Below are 15,548 nucleotides of genomic sequence, written 5' to 3'. Positions count from 1 at the left end.
TGTACAAAAAACCCTGAGTGTTCTGGAGCAGCTGTAAGGTTTCGTACCATGAAGAGAAATTCAGCATATTTACTCGTTATAATGACTGGGGATGAATTTTAAGCTTGCATACCGACAGTCGAGTACAAGTGGTTATTCTAGGACACAGTGGTTAAAATTTCAGCCAACCATAGGTTGATGGAGGCTCATAATATACAGCACCGAGAAATGGATAGATGCTAGTCAAATGACACGTCTATAGGTATAACATATATTCACACCCATGTTATCTAGTTACAGGGATTTATGTGCCCATGTTTTTCATAGATGCACACCTGACTAGCTACTTTTGTCTACGCTACACTAAATCGCCCCTGCTGGATCACATACATGCACGTGGTGAGCTGAACTGGCCCAATCTCACTGACTTTCACAGTCTGGTTGCTGTAGTAATTGAGCTCAGTTTTTATGGTAGTTGAACCTCATTGGAACCTATGCGGTCAAGTTGATTCAAGTAAATCTCATTCATCCAATCTTCAACTATTAGACTTTGCTAAAGCCTTTCTTGTTTTTCTCAGAGGTTTTTTTCCAACTACAAACTGCACAAAGGCTTTGTCATAAAATAGTCTTTATTTTATTGTATGCACAATCAGCATTTTCGTGTCTTTTGTAGTGTAACAACATTAGAATAAACATTCAGTTAAACTATCTACTTATTAAGAACATTCCGGTCTACACAACAGAAGTACTCCTACCAAAACCAAATAAAACACTAGATACATTATATGCATGTATATTGTTCACGACTTCTATACTATTACCTGTGAATATCATGTACTACTGAAAATTTTACTTACTGTTGACGAAATCTCACACAGAATTCTCTACCTTGACTAGATTTTGTGAAGTAATTTTCTCAAAACATTAAATAACATTTTGCATTAGAAAATTCATTCCATGCTTGAGAAAGTAAGAGGTAGCAACTCTCTTTCAATTACTGATATCTTCCAGTCAAAAAAATTGTCTTAACAAGTGATAACTGAGGATCACATAGAAAACAAATGTAGCAACTGAATACTTCAAAGGGAAGATAGTTTGGTTCATTGTCTACACTCCTGCTAAGGAGCTAATTTTATATTTTCTTTACACTAAACCTTCTTTTTCATTGTAAATAAAGCAAGCTAACTGTGATTGCTGTGATGCGTATTGGTGTATAGAAAACAGTAGTAAATTTCTCACTATCGTGGCCAAATGATGCTGCCTCACATTCATTGGCTGGCTCAGGGAAGAGAAAGAATAATGTCATCAGAGACAAAGAGGACATAATTCTAAGTTTTACCACCAGGAACGCGTTGCTAGACCGCCATGAGAAGCACCCTTGATATCATAGTTCAACAGAGTGTCACTAGAGGACACAACTAAACTTTTGAAGATCTAAATTTATAATTATAACTCTTTAGCAGACAGGCGGCCATGATGGATAATTATGCCACAAAATAAAGAACGTATTTGTAGGCCGTCATGATAAGCGGCCATGAGTTATACAACAGATGTCCTGAAAAGAACGTTTCACACTAATTATTTAGTTACTCCTAAAAAGGGCAGTGAACGATAATTAATTAGTTAATTAACTGATAATTAAATCATCATACCACAAAATAGAAAATATGTTTTTAGACAGCCATAGCTCATACATTCCATGTCTCAACAGGAATATAATTAATCACTAATTCGATAACTACTTAACTCATTTATAATTAATTCATTAAAAAGGGTGCTTAAGAGTAAATATTTAGTTAATTAATTTTCCTTAAAAAAAGAAGACTTAAGGTTATTTCATCAGTTTATTAAATTTCCTGTCCTAAAGTGCATTATCTTACTCAATCTAACGCATACAATACATGACTATGTGTTTAAATGCCTTGAAAAGGACAATATCATACAGTAGCTACAACTTATACTTTATACAACAATTTATATCGTCAATAAAACATTTATTATACAACAACACTTTTACAAATTTATGAAAAAATAAGATACACGTGTTACTTTACACGTCGCTTCTATAATAGGTTCATAAAAGTAATGAATAATCTGATGTCACACTGGAATCAACATATAAACACGTGGTCAATTGTGAAGCTTTCTCTTTGGAGAAATTGACATAACCAACATACAGATACATGGATTTCTGAAGTTATTAGCAATTTACACACATACAATCTGAAAACAGAAGTTTAAGAATAACAAAGGTCAGACACAATCAGTGTGAACACTAACATCAAGACAAAATTGTTTGCAGAGTGTTAGGTGGTTACACATGCAATGTTGGATAGTAAGATATTTCAATTCAACCAGTCAATTATCTTTGCTCATTAGCCACATTAAAAAGAACATTATACCCTCCTTTCTACATCTTTCAAAACTTTATATGCATTCAAACTTAGTTGTTTTTCTAATGCATAAAAGAACATGAGTGATATTGTAATTCATTCATTATTTCACTTTATAGATAAATTACAAAACAGCATTTTGTGATAAAATGTAAAACACATGTTGTGTCCAAAACATTATCAGTGTTTCAGTCCACCTAAAATAAACTGAAAAGTTTGTTTTCTAGTGAAACGTGTAGGTACGGCATGGCCAGATGGGTTAAGACACTTGACTCGTAACCTGAAGGTCGCGGGTTCGAATTCCCGTCTTAACAAAACATGCTCGTTCTTTCAACCGTGGGGGTGTTATAAAGTTACGTTAAATCCCACTATTCGTTGGTTAAAGGGTCGCCCAAGAGCTGGCGGTGGGTGGTGATGACTAGCTGCGTTCCCTTTAGTCTTACACTGCTAAATTAGGGACGGCTAGCGCAAATAGCCCTCGTGTAGTTTTGCACGAAATTCAAAACAAACTTAAACTTGCGACATTTATATTTACTGAAACGTTTGTGAAGATAAATGTTAATGATAACATACTGTCATTATTTATTTACTTAGAACGTATTTAATACTTACGGGAATGGTGTACTCAGCATACAGCGAGTGTGTGCGTATTTTCTTATAGTAAAGACACATTGGGCTATCTGCTGAGTCCACCGAGGGTAATCAAACCCCTGATATTAGCGTTGTAAATTTGTAGACTTTCCGCTTTAAAATAAAAGTCAATTATAATGCACTCCCACTATCTATGTATATACAATATATTTAATGTTAATGAGAAAACTTTTATTAAGATAACAGTTATTTATAATAACCATCGCTATTTATGTAATTACAAATATTTAAAATAGATGGTTCACTTTACAAAACTGTAAATATATTGTGACACACCTGGTTAAATACAACTTTTGTGTTTAATTAAACTGTGCATTTCCAAAATTATTAATGACGAAACATTGCTGCTTCCTACATAGATTGATTATATAGTTATACAAAATCATATCATTAATATCTGAAAAGTTAGTGTACAATTATAGCCTGCTGTGCTCGGCGTACAGCAAATAGTCAGACCATATGAGTCGGCTTAGAACAAAATGGTTTGTTTCGAATTTTTCGCAAAGCTACACGAGGGCTTTCAGCGCTAGCCGTCACTAATCTAGCAGTGTAAGACTAGAAGGAAGGCAGCTAGTCTTCATCACTTACCGCCAACTTTTGGGCTACTCTTTTACCAATGAATAGTTCGATTGACCGTCATATTATAACGCCCCCATGGCTGAAAGGAAAAGCATGTTTGGTGTGGCGGGGATTCGAACTGGCAAAGCTCAGATTACGAGTCCAGTGCCTAAGCCACTTGGCTTTGCCGGGCTACATAGCCTTAGGAAAAAGAAAAGGGACAGCTGTGGGTGCTCTAGCTCGCAACGTCCACATCTTTACCACGTATCCCTGTCTGAAGCCACATGTGAGAAGATGGCTACTTTCAAATAATGTATTGATAATTATAATACAAAACATCAGTGAAGGAAAGAACAAAGCTGTTCTTGAAGTTAGCAATCAAGCTTCTAATACGATATTTGGAAATAAATAGCAAGATATTGAGGTATTATTATACTTGGTGGTCTGTGGTGTGGAAGTATAGAAAGATGTTAAGGTATTATTATACTTGGTAGTCTGTGGTGTGGAAGTATAGAAAGATGTTAAGGTATTATTATACTTGGTGGTCTGTGGTGTGGAAGTATAGAAAGATGTTAAGGTATTATTATACTTGGTGGTCTGTGGTGTGGAAGTATAGAAAAATGTTAAGATATTATTATACTTGGTGGTCTGTGGTGTGGAAGTATAGAAAGATGTTAAGGTATTATTATACTTGGTAGTCTGTGGTGTGGAAGTATAGAAAGATGTTAAGGTATTATTATACTTGGTGGTCTGTGGTGTGGAAGTATAGAAAGATGTTAAGGTATTATTATACTTGGTGGTCTGTGGTGTGGAAGTATAGAAAAATGTTAAGATATTATTATACTTGGTGGTCTGTGGTGTGGAAGTATAGAAAGATGTTAAGGTATTATTATACTTGGTGGTCTGTGGTGTGGAAGTATAGAAAGATGTTAAGGTATTATTATACTTGGTGGTCTGTGGTGTGGAAGTATAGAAAATGTTAAGATATTATTATACTTGGTGGTCTGTGGTGTGGAAGTATAGAAAGATGTTAAGGTATTATTATACTTGGTGGTCTGTGGTGTGGAAGTATAGAAAGATGTTAAGGTATTATTATACTTGGTGGTCTGTGGTGTGGAAGTATAGAAAGATGTTAAGGTATTATTATACTTGGTGGTCTGTGGTGACGGAGTATGAAAGATATTATCCCACCTAGACCGTATTCCCAGGTTATCGAGAATTTCAGACTTCACTATCAGCCGAATTCCCGGTATAGCGGGAATGGGAAACGCCCACATTTAAACGAGGTCGAACAAAGAATTAATCAGCTAATAAGAATAAAGGTAGGTTGTGAGTACGGTGTTAATGTTATTTTGCAAATAGCAGCCTCCTGTTAGGACCAATTTCGTTGTTTTTGTAAGGTTATTTGCTAATTTTTACCATGAAGCGTAGCTCTCTAGAACCAAGCACTTTGAGTGAGATAAGAAAAAAACCTAGGATATTTATAACTGCTGCGGTATTGCAAAAATTAGATTCATCAAATCAAGATGAACAGGAATTTGATCAAACGTATCCTGAGGATGACTTGGAATCAGTTGATGATGAAGAAAGAAGAAGAATCTGAAAATTATGGTATATGCCTCAAGCCAGGGACGTGGTCCTCGATCGGCTGATGGTAGGGTGATGCAGATGTTCCAGATGCATGTTGGAGTAATATTTTTTTCCGCACAAGAGATTGGTTTACAGTTTGATGGTAACAATGCAAGCACATATAGAAATCATATATGTGTTGTGTGCAATGAAAAACACCTCAGGTACAAAAGAAACTTCCCTGGAGTACCATACGAGGGCATTACTTTCAAACTGTTCAAGAGCTCAATTTGGTGTGCCCTCTGCAAGAAATATCTCTGCATCAAACAGGGGTCGACATGCTGGGAAGACTGGCACACCACGGTGCAGTATTGGTATTAGATTAAAGGTAAACCTATTACAGATAATATTGTGGAATTGTATGCGTTTCTGTGTAGTAGTTTTCATGTAATCTCTTTTTCTGTGACACGTGTTTTCATGCATTTTCCTGTGGAGCTCAGGCTACGGGGCAATTTGGTTCCCTTAGGTTAGGGCTGATAAGGTTAAGGTATTGCTGTACTAGGTGGTCTGTGGTATCAGAGTAGGGGTAGACTATGAACTCTTCTTGGGCTGTATGGTCTAAAAGTACTTGTCAATTGAGTCTAATGTAGCCTTGTTGGCGGATGTTGGTTCAGTATAGTGCGTCTGTGGTCTGCTGATCTATGCAGGGCTATAGCAATACTCACTGGAAAGATTACTAGAAGTAACGATACGAAATTAAAAAAAAAAGAAGTTGCATCCTTGAGTAAACTGAAATTTAAAGAGTTCCACACTGTGCCAGGTCTTACAGAAGGTCTTCACTTTTCTTTTGAAATACACTATTTTAAGTGAAGATGAAGAAATCTACTTTTTGATATTTTTAATTATCGATATAAGTTATACTTCTCGGAGAATTAGGTAATAGTTACGAGTAGAGGTCTTTGATCTTCATTGCATGTTTTCCAGTTGATCTCACAAGAACCAACCACCACTTTCTTGCGTCTAGAACTTGAGGGCTTATTAAAACATTCAATACAATGTTGGAACTTGAAAGAAAGGATTTTTATAAAAATTTTGCAAGACGTCACCATATATTTTTCATAGGTTTAGAAACATTTTCATGTGTTTTTTATTTCGTTAACTTGTTTAGCAGAAGCTGATATTTTCCTTTCATTTAACATAACTTTGGGTAATTTCTATCAGCACTTTCAATCACTCAATTTAACTTACAGAAGAAAGAACATGGACCAATATGAGTGTTTTTCTATTGCAGTAATTATAATTAGGAGATCTTGATAGTTCGACACTCTCTATTCAAAACTTCAAAGTACACACGATTACTTATTCATTATATTGTACTATTGGAGTATTTTTATTCGAATTGTCAACTACAACTCATTAAATACAAATACTTATTATAAATCCATGTCTCAGCTCTTTCTTTGTGACTCAACTACTTGCTAAATTTGTACAAGAGCCTACAGTTATTATCGGGTCTAAACTGTCTGTTTTCTTGGTCTTCCTCGAGATACCACAGTATTTGTGATATCACACGTAAAGACATGTTGATTAACTCATTGGATACAGAGCACGTGAACTTTTATAAAATCTGGTTGTTTAAATAGACTATAAGAAACCATCGTCTTTATGCTCTAGATGGATTATGGAAAGCAATAGGGAGGAGTACTACGGTTTTAATATTACAGTCTTTCGACAGAGTTTTTGGCAATGAAACTATGCTGTACAGCAATTGTCAAGATACACTGTAACCATACAGAACATGAACGGAGATGGTAAAGCTGCAAAATCGTTTTAACATACACTTAATATCTACAGTGTGTACATTTAAGATTGTCCTAAATCTTCTAAACTAGTCAAACTGGTTTCCAACAGATAACGAACAGTAAGGATGTCCTGCTGATGTAACAATGAAACTTAATATTTATAAATCAAAACGAAAGAACAGTTTACTTAACTATACTCATTATCGTGTTTTATCTAATTAGGCAGCTTTATTTATAGCAGATTAATATTAATTATCAAGCTTTTAGTAACCAAATAACGAAGAGCACTGCTGTGTATAGTGTTCATAGGTTTAAAAGATATATATATGTATAGCTTATGTATATGTATATTCAAATATCTACCTAGAAGAAGTTGTTCGTAATAAATTTCCCACAGTTATAGCCCTTCGTCTTCCGATGGGGTGGCAGAAAGTCAGGGCTTTTAAGGGTTACAATACAAAAAAATCGAGTTTCGATACATCACAGTTAGTCCATTTTATAGCTATGTGCTTAACAACAAACTTATGTTTCTATTCCTTATTTTACACCTTAAATTATTTTTTCTCTTGCTAATTTTATATTAGTGTTTTAAGATATCGCGGCTTAAAGGTAAGACTGAGGACAAAAACGCCAAAAATTAGAATATCAACTGCGTTTAAAAATCATTGAACCGAAGTCAAAGCAATTGTTTTCATAAATGTAAGCTTTTATCACATTTAAATTTTGAATTTTCCAGATTTCTATTGAATTAAAAATAAAAGCACTTTCCAAATTTGTATTTTAATGTGTTTTATCGTTTCAGGTTTTACAATGTTTTGCAAGTCCTCCGATGGATAATCTGTACATTTATAGACTCGCAACGCTTATAACCAAATCTTAACTCGCCATGACAGAGAGATAAAACAACGGCAATAACATATTTAACAGTTTCGTATTTTTTCATATTTTACTATTTTTTTTTTATCTTACACTTAGAGCTTACACGTTAGACGAACAGATAAGATTGGCAAAGAAGCCTCGAGTTGGAACGTAGAGGAATATATGGTTCACGTAGAGGATTTTTATAGACAGTTGGAGCTGGAGCAATCTGTGTCAGTTAAGAGAGTTTTTGTGGCAACGGATGATCACAAGGTATTAAGAAGCTTACAAGAAAGGTATGATTGAAAATATTTTTTACCTTATAAAAGAAACCAGCTAGAAGATATTATTGGGATAATATTTATTTTTCTAAAATGTGTCTCCTAACAGCGAGATCAATCACGTACAACTTGTTCTTTGTACGTTAAACGTTGTGCGTGATCATGTTTTATTATTAGAGACAAAATATTGGGTTGAGGAATAATTCGTGAGCGTTTTTTCAAGTTAAAAAAATATATTCATAAATGAAATCTTTCGCAAAATATTTCAAGTCATTTGGTAGATAATTTTTTGCTCTAATAGATGGTGTGTTTGATTTTCATATGTCTTTAATTTTTGCTTTCATTTTCAGCTCATTAAATGGACTGTCAAGTGGACAAAATCGAGCATTTTCGACACCATCTGCTTTTCGCATTTAATTTCTTGCAATTTCGTTTAAAACAATTCATACTATATACCTAGGTATTACATGAAATAAAGTATCATAATAAATGTTTTGGGTGTAATGTGTTCATGCATTGAAGTATTGTACAGTCTTGCATGTAATGCTTGAATGAAATTATTTAAAAACGCTCACGAATTATTCCTCAACCTAATAAAAGAGACATAATTTAAATTTTTATTGTTCACCACCAGACCATGCATGTTTACTCTTAAATGTAAACTTATATTTTATAATATAATATAATTTAAACTTTTTATTTATCTAAAAGAAATATATGGCTTTAAATTGAGCTGAATTATTTAATGACTTTGTTCAATAAATACTTCAGTCATAGTTTAACAAAAATTACTTTTATTTAACAATGTGAAATATATAAAATGTATAGAAATTCAAACAAGAGGAAAGTAAGGCAAACATTTTTAGTCTTTAAATAAAAAAATATTTTAGCCATCCATGTTCTTCAACATGAATAATTCTAATTTATTCATAAAATTCTGTACGTTTGGCTCTACTGAAAGACACCTTTTCTTCTTTCGGAACTTCATTCCACTTTCTGGGTTTAAATTCACAAAACGCCTAAAAAGGCAAAGAGAATGTTTCATAATGCTAATATTATTAACTAATGAAACACGATTCACTACAAACTAGTTGTTAGTTGATGAAGCTCTGCAGAAAAATTAGGTAAAATTCATTAAATAGAAAACACAAATGTTAAACATGATTTTATAAAGAAAGTTATAATGTAGCATATATGGTTATGTTTTAAGTGTTATAATATAAAATTCCAATTTTCAATGGATTACTTCTTATGGTGCTGATAGGTTATGTTCTAAATACCTGATACTAAATAGATTTAGTAGGTGTTGAGAACCATACAAAAATAGTATGAATGTCTGGTTAATAACAATACAAATTGGAAGTGTCAATACTCTAAGACCGAACATGGCCAGGTGGTTAGGGCACTCGACTCGTAATCCGAGGGTTGCGGGTTCGAACTCCAGTCACACCAAAAGTTCTCGCTCTTCCAGTCGTGGGGACGTCATAATGTGACGGTCAATCACACTGTTCGTTGGTAAAAGAGTAGCCCAAGAATTGGAGGTGGGCGATGATGACTAGCTGCCTTCTCTCTAGTCTTACACTGGTAAATTACGGACGGCTAGCGCAGATAGCCCTCGCGTAGCTTTGCGCGAAATTCAAAACAAACAAATAATACCCTAATCTTTTAATATATGTGACAAACATTTTGTAACAAGATCTAAAATATGTGCTAAGCGTATTCTAACTATTAGAAAATAGTCCATGAGCAAAATAAATCCAGGTTTAAAATAGAAACATGCAATGGGCCTAGAATAGGGTCTATAGTTCCCGCATACAACGCTTACTTCCACCACCACATAAAAGAGACTGACAGCTACAACTATTTTCCCCTAAAATATAAAAAGATCCCTTGGGATAAATCTCTTTACGTGATATGGGGACATCCCGCAGAAGGTTTCGTTCTTTCAGCTAAACTCCTCTGAAATCTGACGACCCATGATGGCGAGGAGAGGATCCTTTGGCCTTTAATTTCTGTAGACGGTCAGTCTTGGGGTGCCCGTCTTGGGTCAATCGGATGATGCTTTGGACTAGAGTAAATCACGTACCAGTGTTGGACGTTCTCAAAAAGTGTTGTGGACATTATGTCTGATTCTGGTGTTTGGGTATAGTGATCACGAAACCCTGGCGTTGTGTACCTCCCGTATGGCTCATGGTGGGTGGGGACAGTGGTAATTGAACTTTACATACTTTATTATGGATACACTCATACATGAAAAAATAATTAAAACTGAAAAAATTGAAAAAAAAACATATTATCGGAAAACGAACATGTATGGATGACTCTGTTCAAAAGTCACCATCATAGTCTGACTTAACACCACGATGTATCATTCAGCATTCATTGTTTGAGAAATCCTCAGGGGAAATGTTACCTTTCTCATTCAAAAGGGATTAGAAAAGCTTACTGGCTCCCCCAAGCCAGTAAGGAAGCTATGCTCAGAAGATATATCGATAGGAACATCTTCACCACAACACAACAAACTCCTCTTAAAGTCGAAAACTATGGTGGTATACTCATTAAGACCACTCCTCATGATATTCTGAATTACTCAAGAGGGATTTAAAGAACATTCCAGAGTCCAAGATCCTCGCTGGTTTCTCTAACCAAGGCGTTTCTATAGTTCCCCGAATCTCCACTTGAAAGACGGAATAATGCTTTCTACAAATGTAATTATTTGGACGTTTACATCGTCACGTCCACCTGCAACTGTTGAGGCAGGATACTTGTGAAGTACGGTCATATATTCCAAACCTTCTCTGATGTTTCCAGTGTCAGTGGTTCAGACATTCAAAGATCTGTTGTCGTAGATCTTTAACCTATGTTCGTTATGGTGGCAAAGACCAAGACACCTACGAGTATGACGTGGAACTACACTGTGTTAACTGTAATGGTTCTCATCCCTCTTACTTTTGATCTTGCCCTAAATGGGTGGAAGAGAAAGAGGGACAATGTTTAAAAACATGTTTCTCCAATATAGAAGGAAGTCCTGGCAGCTGTTGCATTGTATTTTATAAATAACGTTGATGCATATGTTGTGTTTGTCAGTGTAGTTTCTACATAGTATGGACTTTAGTTTTGAGTCCAGTTTTTGAATAAACTTGGTATTTTCTGGAATGTTGTGCTGTGTTATACGTTTTTATCGAAATATTAGTTATTTTTTCCCTGATGTTGAGAACATACAATATGTAACAGTATAAGGAATATACTCTGCTTATGGTTTTTCGACTAACGTAAAGATGAACTTATACAATTCCATGGCTAACTGATCGAGTAACTGAATAAACATGATTACTATCACTAAAACCTTACTGACATTCGAGTATTTTTCCCTAAATATTTATTGGATACCTAAAAATTTCGATAAATACTTCTCAGGATGCGTATTCATCACATATTAACTCTTTCACTACTTTAAACTGTTCACTCTTATTTATCTCACTATTATTTTTCTAGATTTTTCACAAAATATATCGATTATAAATTTGTACGCCCGGCATGGCCAGGAGGTTACAGCGTTCGACTTGTAATCTGAGGGCCGTGGATTCGAATTCCCGTCACACCAAACATGCTCGCTTTTTCAGCCGTGGGTACATTATAAAGTTACGATTAATCTAACACATGATCATGTGGTGACCTACTAACAAAGAGCTGTCTCGATGTCAGGTAGTCTTCAGGTCTACTGAAGAATGATTTTTAATTGTATAAAGCTTCAAGTGCCTGGTAGTTGTTGTTGTTTTAATCTGTAATAACATTAAACAGTAAAGCATTCATTTATTATATGTAGTAGTAAAACATAAGAAACATTTTCGAGATGGTGAAATTATATAAAGTAAATTATTGTTTATAATACGTATGTTATAATAGTTGTCTCATTGACTCATGAAAGCAAAACATCAAGCATCCTATGGAATACTGTGTGCTTAAAGTAACACTAATATTTGTAATTATAACATCTTTGGCTCATAGAGACACTGATAAAGGACATATGTGAAATGACATACTTTGTCATAAAGATAGTTATATAGATAAAGACAAACTGGTGAAAGTGTATGGTGTTTAAATGAGTGCTCTTTTCAGTACAGTAATTATAAAAAGTAGGCTTAAGTATAGAAACTAAACTATAATTAGTATGTTAAGTGAAAATCGGCTATGTGTTTTCTTGTCCATATTCGTAGAAACAATAATTTGAAATATTTGTCAAGAGCACTGTTATATGGACAGTAAAATGTCAAACTAATGAATGTGCAAGCATATATATTAAATTATTTCATAAGAATTGACCAATTGTCCTCCTCAGGACATTAATTGGAAACAAATATGCTTAAATATAGAAATTAAAACTATAATCAGTATATGTCCAATGTGTATAAACTCGTACAAAGGCTGTCTTTTTCAATATTTATACAAAATATTGAGTATGGTAAAATCATTTCAGGAGTGCCTTAAAAAACGTTAGTAACATTATTGTCCTATAGAACTAAAATTAATAAAAATAAGATGAGACTTGTTAAAATTTGCGTGTCTTCCCATGAAAGTATAGAAACATCTTTTTAAAACACAATTAAATGCATGTTGAAATATGTATGCAATCCTGTTAAACTCTATCCAGCTTTCGAATACGTATGTTACTTTACAGTTTTAAAAACGTGTCTCAAAATATTTTTTCTCAAGAACGTAGTTATAGGGATCAATATAAACAAGTAAAACAATAATATTGTTGTAAGTGTGCATGTTAAGTAAGTGTCCTTTTTAGAACATAAGCGATCTGCATATAAAAATATTTTATACCTAAAGTGACAGCACTAGTATTAGAACATAATTAAATCTAGCCATTTATTAAATTTGAAACATCTATACTTATCTCATTATGATTGTTGTTCCTTTCATGGGTGTTAAATTCTCTGACACCATACCTGTTTGTCATGGCGGTCTGTCAACACAACCCTAGCAACTCGCCCTCTGAAAACATCATTGTTCCATAAGCAGATACATGTGTGTGACGCTCTCTGGCAGCGTGATTGACAGGTGGGAGATAACAACTGACTAAAGGTGTTTGTGAAGCAAAGTAAAAATAGCAAATCACCAGAAGTTAAGCAATGTTGACTTTTTTTACCGATAACTCATGTTAAAACTATGATTTCTGTTACAGACCAAATATTCAACTTTATTTCAAACTCTGAAGATACTCGCCGCTATATAGAGTTTGTTGTTGAAGATATGTGGTATTTTATATTGTCCAAACTAAAACCATTTGGCCTATATCTTGATTCAGAAAATTCGTCGACATTCAAACAACTACTAGATCAAGTTGTTGATTATAAGAGGTAAACAAAAGAAGATTGTGAATTTAAAGGAACATGATTCTTTGATAACTGGCTTAAATCATTTTGTTTCTACAAATTAAATATCTTCTGCTTTAGTGAAAAAAGAATGAAGAATAGTTCATTCAATAGTTCATTCTCTTTATCAAACCATCTTTAAAAACTTGCAAAACAATAATATTGTTGTAAGTGTACATGTTAAGTAAGTGTCCTTTTCAGGACAAGCGATCTGCATATAAAATTAAACGCATGTTATATGGATAGTTCATTTAGTAGTTCATTCTCTTTATTAAACCATCTTAAAAAGTGCATCAACATTTGAAATATTTTGATAATGACTTGCTTAAGAAAATTATATTTCATATTAAACAATTAAAGCTATATCCTGGAGATATACGCCGTAATTTTCTTTGCCTCCACAGAAAAAGTTTAATGTATTCGAAGTATCATCTTGCTTCTTTAAAAAAAAAATGCAGGCGGAAACGTCAAATACATTAAACGTTCTATTTATCTAGCGTTTGTAGTCATATTTATATTAATAACAATTTATAGTCTTCAGTGAGTACTTAACATCTGAATTTAAGTGAGAGAGACACATGAAAAACGAAATTCATTGTGTTGTACATTTTAATTCAAACGTTTCTTGTTGCTTTGAAGATATGTGTTTAATGGCTACTCGTTTTTAAATTTGAGGAAAATAAAAATGTTTTACATAAATATTTAGTTTATAATTCTTTTTCTTCTAGATTTGTAACTCTTTGTCAATATACAATACATATATGTTAATATACAAGTATTATGTACATCACCACTTGTCAGCTAAAAGTCTAAAACCAATAATAGAAAGGTTTTGAAAATGGTTAAAGCCCACGATTTTATAAAACATTATGTGGCCAATGCTGATAATTTAACATTATGCATCATAAGATTTCTATTCATTTAGTGATTTTTGCAAAAATAAAATTAATAACTGTATATATTGGTCATGCGGCAATATTTAAAGATAATTAATTCATACCTAAAATAGGAACGTTTTAAAACAACGACACTCAGGAAGAATTTAAACATAATTAATACAATTATACTATAAAAAACGAGTTAATTCTTATCTTATCAATTACGTAATAGTAAAAATGGAAGAGGTTTCCAAATACTTCACGCATAGAAAACCATCCTATTAAATTTCTAAACGAGAAACCAAACATTCAAAGTATTGGTTACGATATATTACGCGCATACATACTAATAATACTCTAAGACGTTCATTAGCGTTTCGGATATAACATATCAAAAATTTCTATAGAAGCAACCTTTTTGCTTACTACCTACATGAGCAGGTTGATTGGACTATCGCTACAAGGTTTATCATGCTTACTTGAGTGGTTTGTGGTTATCCATTTTTGATATTTCGATAAATATTTACTGATTTTGTTTTATAAATGGTAAATATATGCATATACTTAAACATGTTTCAAACCATTGCAACACAATAGATAGCGATACATATCGATGATTAAATACGTGACAGTTTCTAAAGGTAAAGTATATACTTTATACATGAAAAGTAATCAAACAAGGGTATTAAAAATATGAATTTTAAAATGAAATATGGATCTTGCTACAAAAGGTATTGAAACAAGTATTAAAACCATAAATATAAATCCTTAAAATTTAGTTCCTTCTTTGATAGCTTTGTACACTTATTTATATACCAAAGTAAGAACTATGTTTTAATGAAGTTGTGATTGTAGTTTTAATTCTCGTAAAAGTTGTAGTTATTTGGAATATGGTTACCCTAGATTTTTAGATGTTGGGTTCATTCCATGGACATGTTAAAAGCTGAACAAATAAATTGGGTAAAAAATTAAAATTTTAAGAGATCGTTGGTTATTCGTATAATTGCTAAAAAAAAAAGCATTCGAAACATAAATAAATGCTTCATTATAAAACACACAAATAAGGCCATACCTATGATATCCTGCACTGTGCACAAGATATAACACGTTTCGCAACAGTCTTTTTTTAAATTTACTGCATTTAAATTCACATAATAGAAAAGAGTAGCCTCACAACTGTTCTTCGATAAAACAGAAT

This window comes from Tachypleus tridentatus, chromosome 4, assembly GCF_004210375.1.
Source record: "Tachypleus tridentatus isolate NWPU-2018 chromosome 4, ASM421037v1, whole genome shotgun sequence".
Lineage (NCBI taxonomy): Eukaryota > Metazoa > Arthropoda > Merostomata > Xiphosura > Limulidae > Tachypleus > Tachypleus tridentatus.
This window is presented reverse-complemented; position numbering follows the sequence as displayed.